Source organism: Helianthus annuus, chromosome 3 (assembly GCF_002127325.2).
Source record: "Helianthus annuus cultivar XRQ/B chromosome 3, HanXRQr2.0-SUNRISE, whole genome shotgun sequence".
Taxonomy (NCBI): Eukaryota; Viridiplantae; Streptophyta; class Magnoliopsida; order Asterales; family Asteraceae; genus Helianthus; species Helianthus annuus.
This window is the reverse complement of record NC_035435.2, coordinates 71,294,309-71,312,916: the sequence shown is the minus strand read 5'-3', so window position 1 is coordinate 71,312,916 and position 18,608 is coordinate 71,294,309. Positions and strand designations below refer to the sequence as shown.

Here is an 18,608-nt window from a genome sequence, read left to right as displayed (position 1 = left end):
AGCATAGCAAAACATAATGTTCTATTACAATCAAGCACGTCAACTAGTCACGTAATGTTCATACAGGTTACATCAAAGCACAATGAAGGTTCTAAAACACGAGTTGTCACAATAATAAATTAAGGTTAGCCGTTGTAAAAGCACAAAACTATACGCATTATACAAAAAAGTAAAAAAATGCCAAATCTCAAAACGCCATAAAACACATTGTATATTGTTAAATCTTGAATTAATATGTATATAGTCAATTTTAAGCAATACATATATGTATATTACAAAAACTTTAGAAAAAATGTGTGGTCCAAAATGATTCTCAAGTTTCTCAATTAGCCTAGTGCTTCTCACACGATCCTAACTCTCTCTCTCTACCCCCCCCCCCCTTATATATATATAGGGGATGGTTCAAATGAAAACCACTTTTATTGTGAAAACTCGAAAACTAATTAAAAAAGGCCTAAAAAACACACAAAATAAAAAAAAATTTCAATTTTTTTTATAAAAATCGCTGGTTTTTATATATATAAAAAAAACTTTTTTTCAAAAAAAAAATTGTGTAGTGCACATGTGTAATAATACACATGTGTAGTACACATACACATGTGTAGTATTACACATGTGCACTACACAAAACAATTTTTTTTTTTGAAAATTTTTTTTATATATAAAAACCTGCGAATTTTGGTTTGCAAAAAAAAAAAATTTTGTATGTTTTTTTGGCTTTTTGTAATTAGTTTTCGAGTTTTTACAATAAAAAGTGGTTTACATTTGAACATTCACCTATATATATACATATATATATAGAGAGAGGCTCATGCGAGAACCACCCTTATTGTAAGAACCTTGAGAACCAATGTGAACACAACCTAAAATAGCTAAAAAAAACCTAAAAAAAACCTAAACAAACCTAACCCCCACCCCCCCCCCCCGAAAAAAAACCTAAACCCCCCCCCCCAAGCTAAATGCTAAAAAAAACCTAACCCCATCCCCCCCCCCCCAAAAAAAAAAACCTAAACCCCCCACCCCCCAAGCTAAAATGCTAAAAACTAAACCCCCAAAAAACCTAAAAAAATCTAAAAATAATCAAAATAAATCTAAAAATTTTTTTTTGAATTTTTTAATATTTTTCATGTTAAAATCGCTACTTTTAGAAGCCAAAAATTTTTTTTTTAAATATATATATATATATATATATAGGGAGCCGCTAGAATGAAAACCACCCCGAGTTGTAAGAACCACGAGAACCACACCATCCGGGTCGCCGTTTACCATGATTTTTTTTTTACAATTAGATGTGTAAATTATAAACACAACCGTAAAAAACAAATTTAAATGCCCCCCCCCCCCCCCGAGGGGGTAGTTTTTTACACCACAAGTTTGGTAAAAAAAAAAGAAAAAAGAAAAAAAATAAAAACACCAAACTTGTGGTGTAAAAAACTACCCCCTCGGGGAGAGGGGGGGGCGTTTAAATTTTTTTTTTTTTACGGATGTGTTTATAATTTACACATCTAGTTGTAAAAAAAAATCGTGGTAAACGGCGACCCGGATGGTGTGGTTCTCGCGGTTCTTACAACTCGGGGTGGTTTTCATTCTAGCAGCCCCCTATATATATATATATATATATATATATATATATATATATATATATATATATATATATAGGGAGAAGATCATGCGAGAACCACCTCTTATTGTGAGAACCGCGAGAACCAATGTGAACACACCAAAAATGCCTAAAAATAGCTAAAAATCACACAAAAAAAAATTTAATATTTTTTATATAAAAATCGCTACTTTTCGAAGCAAAAAAAAAAAAAAATTTGGCCACGTAAAAGTAGCGATTTGAGCATAAAAAATATTAAAAAAAATTAGATTTTTTTAAGTTTTTAGCTTGGGAAGTGGGGGGGGGGGGGTTAGGTTTTTGAGGGGTGGGGGAGGGGGGTTTAGGTGGGGGTTAGGTTTTTGAGGGGTGGGGGAGGGGGGTTTAGGTTTTTTTTAGGTTTTTTTGCGGGTTTTAGTTTTTAGCATTTAGCTTTGGGGGGGGGGGGGTTAGGTTTTTTTTGGGGGGTGGGGGGGTTTAGGTTTTTTTTTCGGGGGGGGGGGGGGGGTTAGGTTTTTTTAGGTTTTTTTTAGCTATTTTAGGTTGTGTTCACATTGGTTCTCAAGGTTCTCACAATTCTCGCATGAGCCCCTCCCTATATATATATATATATATATATATATATATATATATATATATATATATATATATATATATATATATAGAGAAACGGGATCAGGAGAAAACGACCAAAAGTATGAGAAAGGTGAGAACGCATCCTGACCCAACACGTGACGCGGGACATGATCAGGGTCCGAGGGGTTTTTTGTCTTTTCAATATTTTTCTCCTTTCCCGATTTTCGCGTGTGACATGCTGCTTCATTTTTGGCGTGCAAGATAATTTTAGTGTTAACTAGAATCATTAATTACTTGGCGTTTTACTGTTTTTCACAGATTTCTTCTCGTTGAAGTAATTCTTTTTGTGTCACATAGTTAATTTTTTTGGCGTTATGTCGTTTTCCAGGTCATTTTTTTAGCGTTCTGGGTCTTTTTGTTAATAATCGATTACCATAGATTAATATTTTATAAAATTACAATAATACAAAATCAAAGTAAACTAATAGTCTTCCGTGGATGGGATTACATCAGAGATGTACCCATCGCTTTGTTCATCACTTTCTTCAGATTCATCATCATCAAATTTTAGATTGGCGTATAACGTCATTAGCTCGTCTCTTCTTTGCTGCAGCATATTCTTGAATATCAGAGCATCCCTGGATTTTGGATCATTCGAAGGTGCTAAATCACAGAGTTGTTCAATAAGAGATAGCCTCCATGTCTTCAACATTTCCTCCATTGGCAATGAATATTGCACCCCGTGTTGATAAGTCACTTCAACCGTTCCTGCTTCTTCATGCATCACCCAACTGCTAAGTGTTGGTAGAGGAGTATCGTCAATATCATCATCATCTTCATCATCATCATCCCGCGCATGACAGGTAATTATGGCGTTTTGAAAAAGATAAATAAATTCAATTCCCCAGGTATTTAGCTTTCAATATAGTAAATGTTAGTAATTATGTTTCCGTCGTTTCATTTTACTGTTTTTGCAGTTACCGTGTTTTGTTTTCAGACTCATCTGTTTTTATGGTGTAACACGTCTAATCTTGACGGCTGTAATTATGGCGTTTTGTTTTCAATGGCGTTTAGATAACGATGGGACTTTTTTGTTTTATTTTCCTTGCACATTGTTTTAAGCTTTTTTTTTATAATAGTACTTGTTCAAAGTAATTTTATTATGATTTGTTAGTTTTTGAGCCATTTTTATGGCATGATGGCGTTTTAAAAGCATTTGCTCGTTTTGGCATTTTATTATATTTTTCATTATAGGATTAATGTACTTTGTTGTTTCTTAGCTGAAATTACATAACAAACAACAGATAAAGAAAATTAAAAAAAAACAAATGGAAGCAATTTATGTTCTAAATCTTCAGTGTCATTAGTCTCTTTTTTCTTTTGAAACTACAAGAACTGTCACAAATAAATGGCGTTTTGGGTTTGGCGTAGTTTATTTTCTTTATTCATGTGTTGAAGTATCTTTGTGGATGTTGGAGACATAGATCGACCCCGTGTGGGTGGACCAAAGTAGCATTTACACTGGGATAGGTCTCTTCTAATCATCCAAACCCTTCTTCAAGAACAAAGAAGACAGAATGACATATGGGTGTCATCAGTCTCTCTTTCTTGAATTTTGTTCATCTCATGCAGCAAAATCTTACTACGCTCACCTAACAAATCATTCAGCGAAACTTCATGCAGAACATTACTGAGTATCAAAGAAAAGATGTTTTCCATCGTTGTATTTTTTTGGCGTTTTACATTGAGTTGTATTTTTTTAGGAACCACTGTGTTTTTAATTTGTGTGTTTTTTTTTTTTGTGTGATAAACGGAAGGTGGTGAGACGTTTCTATTTATAGGATTTTTTTTGGCGCGTAGTTTAGACGAGATATTATTTTTATAACAAAAAATTTAACTAACATTTATCCGGTGTAAGGCTTGGTGTTATATATTATGGCGTTTCACATTTTGTGTCATTTTTGTAGCCTGAGAGCTTAAATAAAAACATAGAAAAAACGACGCAGTGAAAAAATTGGCGTTTTGTATTTATTTGGCGTTTTATATTTTCAACGGCGTTTTATGTGAGAAATGATGTTTTACCATTTTACCCATAATGAAGCGCGTCCACATAATAAAATCGATGCTATTTACGAAAACGCCATCGTGCCAATCTAGTCCATAGATTGTTTTGATCGGACGATCCATAACCATTCTCACCGTTCTCACACTTTCCACTGTTTTCTCTAAATCCCGACCCTATATATATATATATATATATATATATATATATATATATATATATATATATATATATATATATATATATATATATATAATGAGATTTAGTGGGAAGCACAAAAAAGTGAGAAACTGTGGAACCATGTAAAAAACCCATAAAAATAATTTTTACAAGTAAAAAAGTAATTTTTACCTAACTTTTTTCAGAGATTTTGCATATAAACACATGTAGAATTCATTTTTAAAAAAGTTTAAGGAACACTTCAAAAATTACAAAAAATAATTTATTTTATTGGCCTACTTCAGGTTCACTCAGATGCCAGAGCTTTGGCAACCACCACAGGAGGTGTGATGTACATGGACGCATTCCAAGGGGTTCCACACTTCTCGATTTGAATGGCTTGTGTATATGTCATACATGCATGTTCATAATAGAAAACTAAATTATTGCAAAAACCAAAAATACAATACCTAAATTGTTTAAAGTCTTTATCAAATATCATATTTGTATATATTTACTTCTAACATATTTTATATGTTTTTTTTTTTTGGTAAAGGGTACATATTTTATATGTTTACTTCTAACATAGAAATACATTTGTTGATTTATATAAAAAGCTATGAAATGAATTTCTGAATATGTTTTAAAGTTTGATCATTTACCTAGACATGCGTATAATATATAACCTACATAATACATACACATATTTACATTTTTTTAATAATTTAAATAGAGATATATAAACATTACATTTCTATCATTTATAAAATTTGAAAGGTTAAAATTATAATGACTCATTTTGTTATACTTGTTTTTGTGCTATACTATTTATATTTATTTATTTCGAAAAGAATATATGTGATCTTAAGTTTATGTATCTATCAAATAACCGACACATTAGTAAAAGAATATATGGAACATCGATGTACTTTGAAAAAAAAGTTGAGGATTAAATGTGTTATAAAATGTAGGCAAAAGATCAAATACAAATAATCTTAACATACTAAACATACAAATTGAAGGAAAACCCAAAAAGACAAGGTGACATTTTTGTAATTACCACCAACTATCAAAGTTACAACCAAAAATACCTAAAAAAACACAAATTTTTTTTTAACATTTTTTATTAAAAAATCGCTACATTTCGTTAGCAAAAAAAAAAAAAAAAAAAAAAAATTTGGCTGCTACTAAAAGTAGCGATTTTTTAATAAAAAATGTTAAAAAAATAAAATAAAATAAAATAATCTGTGTGTTTTTTTTTTATTTTTTTAGATTTTTTTAGGTTTTTTGGGGGGTTTAGTTTTTAGCATTTTAGCTTGGGTGGGGGGGGGGGGGTTAGGTTTTTTTTAGGTTTTTGGGGGTGTGGGGGGGGGTTAGGTTTTTTTAGGTTTTTGGGAGGGGGGGGGGTTAGGTTTTTTTTTAGGTTTTTGGGGGTTGGGGGGGGGGTTAGGTTTTTTTAGGTTTTTTTGGGGGGGGGGGTAGGTTTTTTTTGGGGTGGGGGGAGTGGTTAGGTTTTTTTAGGTATATTTGTAGAGTAACTTTGATAGTTATTGATAATTACAAAAATGTCACCTTGTCTTTTTGAGTTTTCCTTCAATTTGTATGTTTAGTATGTTAAGATTATTTGTACAAGAACTTTACCCATAAAATGTAAACAACATGGACCATCCTTGTAGTTTGCACTTTGTAATACATTTAGTTTCAAACCAACAAATCTAAAGGTTTTTAGTATGTTCAAATTATGGACTAAATGCATTACAAAGTGCAAACCACATGAACCATCAATGTAGTTTGTAAAAAGTTGGGGACTAAATGCATTACAAAAATGTAAACCACATGGACGATATGTGTACTTTTGAAAAGCTAGGGATCAAATCTCAAAATTGGGTAAACCATAGAGACCATATGTGTACTTTACTATTTAGTTATTAAGAAAGATATTTATGACAATACCAAATACGGAGAGTGATTTATCCAATAAATCAGTCAAGGCCAAAACAATATTATTTTTAATATGATTGCAACATATCATAGCCATTGTCTTTATTAGTGTTGCAAAAATATTATTATCGTTTAACAAGAAAACACATTCAAAATATTAGAAAAGCTACGAGTAAGGAACATGTAATAGTTGCGAAGAATGTCAACATGCCAACTCTGTTATTTGTAAAGGTAAAAAAGGTGTTTATTTAGCAATTTTTTTTTATTGAGTACATCAACGTAGAAGTCAGAAGAATGATGCACAAAAAGGATAATGGATGAAACACTGGATTTTAATGGGGTTTCTGGATTTTGAAATCGGTGGGTGATATTCAGACAATAATTTTAGCCAGTCAGTCTCCCTTTGCCCATCGTTTGACCCTAACCAACATGTTATACGATTTTCATATTGACACTGCTAAACATGATCCTGACCTCCCTCATTTCCATCACACAGAATCTTTGTGGTTTTAATTAACAGAAAATTCCCTGCAACTGATGTTTGGACCACCTTGATGAAGCTGATAAGCGCAACATCCACCAAAGATTTACGCCACACGAACTCTGTTTTTTCTGCACAAGGATGGAACATTGGCAATCAAATTAAGCATCCTGCATCCACAAGGAAATCAACATGGTGCTATTAAGTGTTTGAAATTTGGTGAGTGGATATTTAATATATTTATAATTTAATGAAATTATAAATATTAAATAGAATATTCATGTGGTGAATAAAAAAGAAACTTTTGAGTAGAGCTTCTTGATGATATTTAGTTAGTTTTATTAGAGTTTTTAAGTCTCTAATTAAGTAAAATCTTTCACTAATCCTTAACTCTTCTACAAATAGTAAGCTATGCGCTTCTTTGTTATAACAAGAATATTATATTGCTTGATACATGTAGAATACAAGGAGGATGAACACTTGAAGACCAACTAGAGAAAGGAGTACGCTCTACTTGTTTTCCACCATCTTCACATCCTTATTTGTTCCATAAGTTCAAACACTACAATTACCCGGTGTAACCTCGGGCGCGTGAGCCATCTTTGGCAGTACATACTACTTCTGCTGTTGTACTCTGGGAAACAGTCGCGTCGTCTTTAGTAGAGGCGCGAAATCTGTTTTTAGGGAAGCGTGTTGAACACGTACCTCAACCAAAATCGTCAACGTTTTAGTGTGTTCTTTGTTGCGGTCAAGGAGTATCTTTCAAGACTCAAGATGATGAATACTCGAGTCTAGGATGATATCAAATGCGCGTGAAGGACCCATCAGAGATGCGGCTTGAATCAAGATTGTTATATAAAATTGTATTTTATATTCTTTTTATTTAATTATTTCAACTGGTATTATACTATGATATTTCCTACGAAGAACGGGAGTCTCGTTATTATGTATTTGTAATTATATTTTATAACAAGGTGAACCTAGTTCCTACAAACTTAAAACCTTATTTATAAGGATTTTGGGTTCACGAAAGGATTTATAATAAAAAAATATTTTTAGAGATTATGATCTTATAATTTTTTTTTTTTTTGGAAATATGTATGTAGTACAACTTGTTGTGTTTGGATTTATTGAGATTAAGACATAATTTTAAATCCTATACCGTGATACAAAACGAATAGTTTTGGTTCAAACGTTTGGTTTGAAATGATTTTAGGAATCGTTATTTTTTCTAACTTTTGTGTTCGATCGGGTTTATTAGTGTAAACCATACGTTTTTTTTTTTTTTTTTTTTTTTTTTTTTTTTGTAAACATTAAATTCTCTAACATGTGTGTTAGACTGAAATTATTGATATAAACCATACGTTTTTTTGTAAACGTTAAATTCTCTTTAGCAGAGTTTTTATGTCTTTAAATAAGAGTTTTAGTTACTTAATTAGAGTTTTATGTCTCTAATTAAGTCTCTATTTAAAGTAGACTATTCATCTACCCGTGGATTGATATGAACAAATAAGACTTATAATGATTTTTGAAATCATTTGTCTTCTAACATGTGTGTTTGAAACGTTCATGGAAAGCGTTAATTTGGAAGCAATTTGTTAATTCTTTACTTTCTAACGTGTGTATTGGAAATGACTTATTTATTTGAACCATATATGTGTTTATAGCAAGTCAAATTAATGCTTTGTGAAAATGTTAATATTTCTAACGTGCGCGTTAGAATTTCTTTCATTTTAACATGATTGTTAAAAATGGTTAAAATACAAATGCTTTGAAATGTTTTATGTAAACATTTTATATAAGTAATTTGTTGTAGCATTGATTTTAATGAATATAAACACTTATATTATGCTTTGTATGGTATAGAAATAAAAGGTCATACATTGAAGTTGATGTTTGATTAGCTTCAAGAATTAAATCACCATAGAGTGATGGTGTTGTTATTTATATGAATTTAATGAAATTATAATTATTTACTAGACTCTTCATATGGGAGATAAACTCTTAAGTAGAGTTTTATGTCAAATTATTAGTTTTTATTAGAGTTTATGTTTCTAATAAAATCTCTAATTAAGTGAGACTCTTTTTCACCCCATGTCTCTTGTATTAAAAGTAGGCTATGTGCCTAACTTGATGAGATTGGAAAACTACAAGAGTAAGAATACAAGAATTAAGTCACCATAAAGTGATGGTGTAGTTGTGTGGGATTTATCACCAACTTTAATTTGTGATTTCTAAATCCAAATAGACATCTATCTCTTATATTAAAGCAAAATAGTGTTGACTATTTGACCATGATGTGGCATAGGTCTTTAGCCAGATAATTGTCTGTTTGAGCGGCAAAATGGATTTGTCTATTCTCCTTCACTTTTGTGAGCGGCAAAAGGTTTTCCTCCATTCTCCTTCGTTCATTTGTGAAACAGCTGTGTTCTTCATATGGAAACTCCGATTAATCATCAATCACTTCAAAATCTTCTACAAAATTACGAATACGTTTCCATTTATTTTCCCTTTATACCTTCACGCCCTCTCTCTCTCTCTCTCTCCGATTAAACTACTTTCAGTTTCTTCCATACCTATGAAAACCCTAATTGACAGCCGTATTCAATCAAAATTTTAGTTTCTCATACCTATCAAAACCCTAATTGAAACATCAACCATGATAGAGGCAGCAAAACCAGGCAGTGGTTGTGTCTAGCGGCGGCAGTGGTGGTCTAATGTTGATGGTGGAGGAGTCACGACAACAATGGTTTTATGGTACTTGAATCTTCGTCTCAATCATTCCCTACGCCATCTAATGTTTTACAGGTTGGATTCGATTTTTTTGAATTGGGTTTGAATTCGAATTGGATAATGAGTTTTACTGATTTTGATTTGTGGGTTATGTATATCTTAATAATTATGGTTATTTATTATATGATTTTGATATGTATAACAGAGATGTTGAAAGAAGATGCAAATAGTGGAAAAGTGTCGTCTGATGTACCTGCTGCACTCAAAGAATTGAATGAAAATGTTGATGATTTTACCTTAGCAGATTCCTCAGGTTATTTTTGATTTGTATGGTATGCTTTTTATGTGTTAAGAAGATGATTTTGTCTTTAAATAAAAAGATAAAGGAGTGATACAATTGAATTAGTTTGATCTAGAATTTGAGAAGAGATTTGTAAGAATTTATTAGGAATGAGATACATCATTTGCTTTTGAATATTTATTGGTTTATTATATGAAATTTGGGTTTATATAACAATGAATTTGATTGACAAAGGTAATAAACCAGAAGTAGAATTTTTTAAGTTTAGTGTTTTTTTTTTTTGAAGCTATTATGAATTTTAAGTAGATTATTTTGTGATTAATTTTGTAATGTTTATTGTTTTTATAAATGATATAGGTTACAAAGGAGGGTGATGAGAAATGGAAGCCTATGACTGATGAAGCCACTCTAATAAGGGTTCATGTTGTTCAAAACTTCAAATCCAATTGAGGCAATCCATGAACCATTAGAAGCTGGGCTGAAACTTGCTCGATAAGAGGTTTGCTTTCTCTGGGTGCTTAATAATAATTGAATCAGTTCGTTTTTGTAATTATTGAATCTGTTTCTTTATGAATTTACAAATCGGATTAAATTACAACATGATTTATTTATATATCTGTTCTAAGTGATGAAGTTTTCATCTCATTCGAATGATTTAATAATGTTTTGTGTAAATCGATCTTCCTTAGATGGAGAAGAATAATTATGTTTTTTGTGTTGTTCTTCCGTTTATTTTTTCAGGTAAACTGCATATTCTGTTCATGTATGCATAATATTTAGTAAATGGAATGCTTTGGGGATTGTTCACAATGATGGTGAGTTTTGATTTCAGTTTAGGTAACTATTACATGTTTTTATTTTTCTTGTGCTTTAGTGTGGATTCACTACATCTGAGAGGACCAACAAGCAGTTCCAGGTATACCTTCTTCCCTCTCCTTCCCGATTAGTTTTTAATATTTCACTTTATGGGGGATTGATCAAATACAGACTCATATATAACCGACATGGTTTGATTGGAAGTAACAAGTTACATATGTTACTTGGTGGTCTGTCATCGTTTGCTTCGGTATGGCTCTCTTAAGCTTAGAATATGGCATACATACTCCTTATATATGTGTGATTTTGCAGAAACAATATCCGATTGGTATCAAGCTTTCAGTTTGAATACATCAACCATTAAGCGAAACTCCTAATAGATTTAATCTATAATACTATAATAAGCATTTCCCATGTACAAATTTGTAATTTTCTTCACAATTTTAAGACGTCATATCAAAGGTCAGGCTTATTTCCCCAACTTTCATACCCTGCTCCCAAATTTGCCCATCTTCAATGAAGTTTCAATGATTCTTCAATGTTTCCTTTTGTTTTTTTTCAGCAATTCAGCCTTCTCTATTAAATTCGATCATCAATTTATGTAATCCAATCGTTTCTTCTTCAATGGCCCGTCCGTTTCTAGCAATACCACCTATTAAGAAGTCATCATTGAAATCACGCACAAGTGTGTTGGTGGCGATGAAGAAGCTTATAAGACCTAACAGCCACCTCCGGCGTTGATGGTTAGGGTTCCGACAGGGATTACGACGAAGTTAATGGCGGTTTTGTTTCAACTATCTGAGGCGACTGAGATTATTAGGTTCAAGAGGTAATTTTAATTAGGTATTAGGGCTCAGAATCATTAGTTTGTCAGTAATTTCGAGTGATTTTTGAAGGTTCATGAGGTAATTTAATTAGGTTAGTTGATATCAGTACCAAGGGGTTACTCATGGTTTGAGTTGTTTGTTGTGGCTTTTAACAGGCGATACTTGATGCTTACAAGGATGAAGTTACAAACCCTAAGTATGCTTTTAAGGTTGGACTTTTTTTTCCTCACTGTGTGATCATGTTTATGTATAACTGTACACATTATATGTACATTTTGTGTTTTCAGAGAATTGTTTGACACTATCACATTGAATAAGTGAATAAGTATTAAGTAAGTTATAACATAGAATGAAGGCTTATTTTTGGTTGTTTTTGAACATGAAAGTTTACAAGATATTTTGTTCTGCAGCACTTGCTGTTTAGTGTGACTGAGCCACAATTTAGGGCAAAGCCTGCTGGTGTGTCAGATGTAAGTTTATTAGTATAATTTCTGGTTGGTTTTACATTTTGAATATCTTTAAATATGTTTCTGTTTTTTGTTCTATAACTTTATGTTTTATTAAGACTGGCGGATAGTTTATGTTTGTCAGATAACGTGGGCAGAGGCAATGGGTAAGCTAGAAGGTATGGAGGCTTCCAACCGTGAACGTCTTTGGCCTCAACTTGTTAAGGGCTTCAATGATCTTTCTGAATGTCTTAAGGTATCTGATATCATTATGAGTATGCTATTACTACCGCAGAACCGGACGATGGGAATTGCATATATGGTTAGACAGTTAGTTGATTAATATTCGATATCGATTTATATAACATATTTTGTTGAGAAATAGGCATGTTTTGACCATGGATATGTAACTATATAAACATGTTTGATCATGCAATTAAGCATTATGATCTGGAATTTCTGTTTCCATCTAACATACTGACTTTATCATCATTTATTCCCACTTGAGATTCATTATCTATTTAAGCCATATTTATTGCACAGTTGCAGAACACTTGGATATGATACTGGGAGTTTTTTTTTCTTTGATCTATGGTGGAGGTGGGGAGGATTAATGGTTTCTGGTATGTAAGGTGTCCGGTTAAGTGTTTATGGTGGCTCCGTCATCTCAGATAGACGGCCCTTTCACTTGATGGATGGTCGGCCTGCAAACGTCGCAAGCAAAGTGGCTGAATATGTGGCTGGTTGGTGGAACCTGCTACTTGAGATGGGGGTCTGGCTTGACTTTGAAGCCCCTTTCACTTGGCTGGTTACGTGAATTATACATGGCTCACACTTAGATAACACATTGGAGTTGATCGTTTATGGTAGTGACGTAGGCAGCATAAGACCGAGACTGGGGACATTAGTCAACTTTTGGGTTAAGCTACTGAATTTTTCTAGAAGTTAAAAGAACAAATCGGCCTTTGGGTTGGCCCATATGTTCTTTTGAAAGGCGATTGTAGAACTTTAGTTTAGGGTAAATCAGATTGGAAAGCCAATTTCCAAATCTAAGTTATGTTTATAAATGAATCTTATTTGGTTTTATTATTTTTGTTAAAATTAAAATGCATTGTGAAATTAACTTATGCATTGTAATCTATCTCTCAAATTTATTTTTTACTAAAACAATGCAGGTGCACCATTCAACAAGATGGCCGAGAGTGGAAGAAGATGAAACGATCATTAGCAAGTGATTGGGATAGAAATCTCGTGGTTGTGGTACAATGGTCTCCATTTTAAAGTGAATCGGACCTTCTAAAACAAGTAACATCTTTAATTTGCATGGTTTATATATATCTTTGTTTAAGGAATATGCTATTGATTTGTTTATCTTTTTTTTATCTTGTAGTTTGATCATATGAAGGAGCAGGGTACACGCATAATTATATACAATCAATTAGAGCTCGATTTCGACACCGATAAACATGTTTGTTTATGTTAGCCTTGAAATCAATTCAACTATGGGCAGCACATGATCGGTACTTCTTAAAATTGACATTAAAATTTCATCTTGCAAGATATTCAAATTCGAGGTGTTAATCGTGATGAGAGAAATATAGAAATGGCACAGCAATATTGACCGGTTTATGGATGAATGGGTCAACTTGGGATTTCAATAACAGTACTGAAGGTTTCATATGTAAATTTGGAGGTGTTGAGTGCTGGCATCCGGATGAAAGTAAAGTTCTAAATATTCATCTTTCTGACATGGGGTTAAAGGGCCGGTTTCCTCTCGCTCTCAAAACTGCACTTCGTTAACGGGCTTGGATCTTTCAAGCAATAATCTTGACGGACGTAACATTATTCATCCATAATCCCGTGTGCCATATTTTCCCATGATACACCTGTTTACTCGCTAATCAGGTGACCCATATTCCAACTAAATCGGCTGACCAATTCCTCACCTGACCCACGACCATTTTGACCTATGACTCATATATATATACGACCCAGTTCAGATCGGACCCGCTAACCCGAACTGAAACATGTAACCTGCAACCTGTGTGACCCGTGAACAAACGCGATTAACCCAACAGAGTTACTATAAAACTTCCAAATTTATGTTTCTTCTTTAACTTACTATACCACTCGAATTTCATGTATCACTTACGCTAAATTCAAGAAGTAATTTTTTTTATTTCTAAAATTTGCAGAATGGACTTTATATGAGCAGAGGTACCTATTGATGCTTTGGATTGTTCCTGCCTTTGCAAAGGTAGCTTTTTCCTCATTCAATATTTATATTTTTCTGCTGAACTATTTTCGTTTACTCATTTAATTATCATTTTGCCGCTTTTGCAGTTACACCAAATGTTGCTGAGAACAGTTGTTGTGATATGAATATTGCTAAGGGTCTGTCTTAGCTTAGCTAATTGTGTTACATAACTTTTTTTGTTGTATAGCTCATTAACTTACTGTTGCATCATCTTTCAGGAGCAATGATTACTGCTGACCTCAGGTGGTAAGTCAATGTTTTTTTAGCCAAATAAAGTGGGACTATGGATCTAATAAGGAGTTGCTTGCCAGATGGGCAGTCAAACCACCAGTTTATTCAACAGGGATTGCGTTGGCAAGTGTTAACCAGCCGCGAAGCGCGAGTGCTTTTTTTATACACATTTGTATATGATTTTTTAAATCGCTTTAAGGTCTGAATTGTGTTCTCTCCCAGTATTGCCGACCCCGTTGCAACGCGCGGGTTCCCCACTATCTAACTAAATGCAATTGCTCACTAAATCCAGTCCAAGCCTTTTCGTCTTCTGATGTCAAGAATGTTGCCTTATCAAGGTAAACATTATATAATTATTAGCACTGGAAGTATTTAAAAAAGTGATAGCTTACCTGGTTAATGATTACGTTAAAACTTTTTGCAATGGTTCCCAATGTAAATCTATTATACTAAAGCTACTTCCAGCAGTGGGCATTGTTGTGTTTGCTAGTAGAATCAAATTAAACTATGAATTTTTTAACGTGTATTCTTATTGTTTTAGTAGATGCTATGGAACTCAGCAAGTTTAATTCTTTTCTCAAGAAATATCTGATCATAAAGGTTGTTAGCCATCTATTAAACCTGCGAGGAGTGTTGCTCCATCCATACAGCACCAGTACAGTGCTCGCTCTATCCCGCTGTCTCCACACCTCCTTATTTGTCTTCATCACCCAACAGTACCACTCTCCCGCTGGAAGTAACTAATTAGAGAATTTGATATGAATGTAAGGAAAATTTCAATCCATTTCCATTTTGAATAAATCTTTTAAGTTACTTATTTGGCCTGTCATGATGAATGGGTCGAAAATACCACTTTTACCTTTGAGGCATGCTTTCTGAAGATGAATTTCGTTCTATGTGGCAGGTTTGCGTTGCAACATGCTTTGAACCCAATATTTTGGATGATCTTCATTCAAACTAAGGAAATTTGTTGAAACGAAAGCCTACTTTAGCTGCTATAACTTATAGGTGAGGTACATGCCCTTTAGTAAATCTAAATAGTTTACTTTTAGTTGCAACATTTTTAGTAGATTGCATGATCATCTAAATCATTATATTCAAGGTTAATTTATTATTGCGGTTGCAGGTCATCCACATGAGCTGATTAAACCATCTAATGTGCGTGTATATAACTTCCAGTCAGAGCTTATATTATGGCGATTCATCAAGGTATGTATATACACACATACATATAAATACATATCCCCTTCCAATGACTAATGTGCTCTGTAAAATTTTCTGACATTTTCCCTGTTTAATTGTTTATAATTTCAAAACAAAGACAAAAATAAGGTTAGAAAGAGTTCATACTTGACCCGAACCTTGAGTCTTCTCAAAGTTTTGAACCATTACCCAAATTATATGACCAGCCTGTTTTGCCACACATACTAATAAGGTTTTATATGATGGGCTACATGTCATGCTAGGCAACATAGTGGACTTTCTTCTTCAGAGATTCGCGAAGCGGTTGACAAACGTCTTTCTATGCATGATCTGACCTCAAAAGGTTTGCGACCCTTTTTAGAAATACATACTTGATGTTTACCCTCATTGTTATGTATTTATTAGTTTATTTCTCTAACATTCAAAGATTATTTGAAGATGTATGCTCATGCTAAGTACTATGATGAAGCAAAACCTTGGAATGCAACTTAGGACACGTGTCCAATTTCGCGTTTTCTCTGTTATTACAAAAAATATTTGTCGAGTCATGTTATAGTTATGCCATCCCTTCCAAATTAATAAAAAAATTTAATAACTTCAACTTGACATACAATCATTGTTTGCCTTTCTGTACGTGCTTTAAGTTTCTGCATACCTCCCATGGCTGACAACTGCCAACCTGAGTAGGATACCAGTTGAGTTAGTATCTCAAGTATTGTAAATGTTTCCTTTAAGGAGATCTATATGGATTTATTTAACTACTCTTAAGAATGAAACGTTTGTCTGACCATCACGTAGAATACTTGTAGATGATAAATAGATCTTGTGGATCTTAATTTTCCATCATTTTATTTCTAATGCTGATTAGGACAAATAGGTGTTTTTTAGTTCATGTATTTGGTCAGTCAGTGCATTTCATTTGAATACAGAAGCTGGAGATAAATACACACGAGTTTATGAAGATCACTAACACAATTTACTACAAGGCATCCCAGTGGACATCTTCAGGTGAAAAAAGGTTAGTTAAAAATAAAACCTCTAATATAGGTTGAGGCTCAGATTGAAAAAGATACGAGAAGTAAGATTGAGATTTTTGTAAAAGCAAGATACCAATTTAGAGAGCAAAGGTACCACTTGTAACATGAAATTAAAAATCCATGATTTTGCATAAGATGAACAAGTCAATGGTTAATTTTCATTGAACGGGTCAAATGGGTAATAAGTCACCATCAAAATGGGTAATTTTTATTGCATGGGCCAAATAGGTAAGTTCTATTAAACGGCTCAAACGGGTCAAGTGACCTGCAAAATGATTGCTCAAAACAGGTTCTGGTTGGATTAGCCTAGCGTCGATCACCTTTTCCAAAGTTTGAAAAATAATTAGCGTGTCAAGTAGATTAAAGGAAATGACCTTATTGTATTTAGCAATATTTATTTGGTCAAAACGGCTTCGGGTCGGGTTAGGCTAGCCCCAATCACCTTTTCGTTTCCAAAGTTTTAAAAAATAACAGTTACCGACGCTTAAAGGTCTGCAAAAAAGGAATGTGCATTATGGTTTGATGTTATGCAGGTTGTGTAGTGAGATGGAGGAAGATACGGATCACCTGCTCATGTCATGCTACATCGCTTTGGGGGTTAGACAGAAGGTAAGTCTTTGGTGCAACATCCCTTATTTTTCAGGTACAAAGGTGAGGGAGTTGTTCAAATTTTATTAAGCAGAAGGCATATTGTAAAATAAAAGAAATTTGGTGCAATGATTGTTATTATGTCAACTTGGGAGATTTGAAAAGCACGAAACGAATTGATATTCTCAGGCAAACGGGTATTAGTTGATCGGATATTCGCGTAAAGTCAGGCGATGTCATTCATGTGACTGAAACATTGGGCGAACCGACCAGGGTTAGAGTGGGCAAAATGGCTAAAGTTTGATGTTTTAGGTTGATAATGTAATTGGAGTATGGGGTGAGTTATGTACTGGGTATGGGTTTAATGGGCACTAGCGACTTGCTGGTACATGCCCTTGTAAGATATTTAGTTGGTTACTATTAAAATCAAATTAGGTGAAAAGTAAAAACTAATAACAAAAATGAATACTGCAAAATATAATTTGAATGTTGGTAATAACAAACATGATTCACAAACATGAAAAGTAAAAACTTTTGACAAGTCATTGTATGTTTAAATGTACATGAACAATTGTGTTTCAATTCAATTAAATATTTTGTTATACAATACATGAAATGACCGGTTATTAACAAATTTATAATATTACTTACGTGTTTATTTTCTTAAAAATAACCTACGTATATATTCATACGCATGAAGACCTTACTTTTGCTGTGAGTTATAGTTACATGTTTATTTTCTTAAAAATAACCTACATATATATTTATACACATGAAGATCCTTACCTTGGCTATTCGTAATTATATTACCAAATGGATTTAACTATTTAACAAGTTTATTATACGGATATTAACAATTATAGTGTTGGTGTTTATGTACTTGAGTCTACGATATTAATCAAACTTTGAGTAAAGTGTGTGGGATGGTTTATGTGTGTCTTATCTAATTTAAAAAAAATCACATATTTGTTTTATGGTTTTCTGTTGACTTTGTTTCATGCATTTAAGTTTGTTAGATGTGGTGTTTGATATTTATATGTTTTTTTTACATATATGAATAAATCTATCCTCAAACACTAAACTAATAATCTTATCTGATAATTTGTATAAGATATTCTGTGAATGTCCTCACAAATTTTAAAAAATAAGCCCTTATAGCTAAAAATATTCATGATTAATAACTAATAAAATAAAACAACACTGTTAAATAATTTAATTTATTGTAAGGCCACCCGTGTAACACACGGGTACTTAGACTAGTATTATATATATATATATATATATATATATATATATATATATATATATATATATATATATATATATATATATATATATAGGGTGGGGTTCTAG

The 18,608-nt window shown here is 32.8% G+C and overlaps 1 long non-coding RNA gene across 29 annotated transcripts; it reads left to right on the top strand.

Moving 5' to 3' along the window:
- Positions 1-9,174: 9,174 nt before the first annotated feature.
- On the top strand, positions 9,175-17,724 carry LOC110929341. 29 transcript variants are annotated; one of them, XR_004889598.1, is made up of 20 exons: positions 9,177-9,624; positions 9,755-9,862; positions 10,208-10,349; positions 10,592-10,766; positions 10,838-11,495; positions 11,649-11,702; positions 11,904-11,963; positions 12,085-12,195; positions 13,115-13,244; positions 13,330-13,459; positions 14,135-14,196; positions 14,283-14,333; positions 14,415-14,442; positions 14,508-14,765; positions 14,972-15,191; positions 15,332-15,435; positions 15,554-15,636; positions 15,894-15,973; positions 16,560-16,648; positions 17,201-17,465. It is a non-coding gene; the product is annotated as an uncharacterized LOC110929341 (long non-coding RNA). The 29 variants fall into 29 exon arrangements; XR_004889617.1 differs by adding an exon at positions 11,781-11,825 and having other exon boundaries at positions 9,175-9,624; positions 10,725-11,128; positions 11,229-11,495; ... (1 more) ...; positions 14,415-14,765; positions 14,969-15,191; XR_004889616.1 differs by adding an exon at positions 11,781-11,825 and having other exon boundaries at positions 9,176-9,624; positions 10,592-11,495; positions 14,415-14,765.
- Positions 17,725-18,608: the final 884 nt, after the last annotated feature.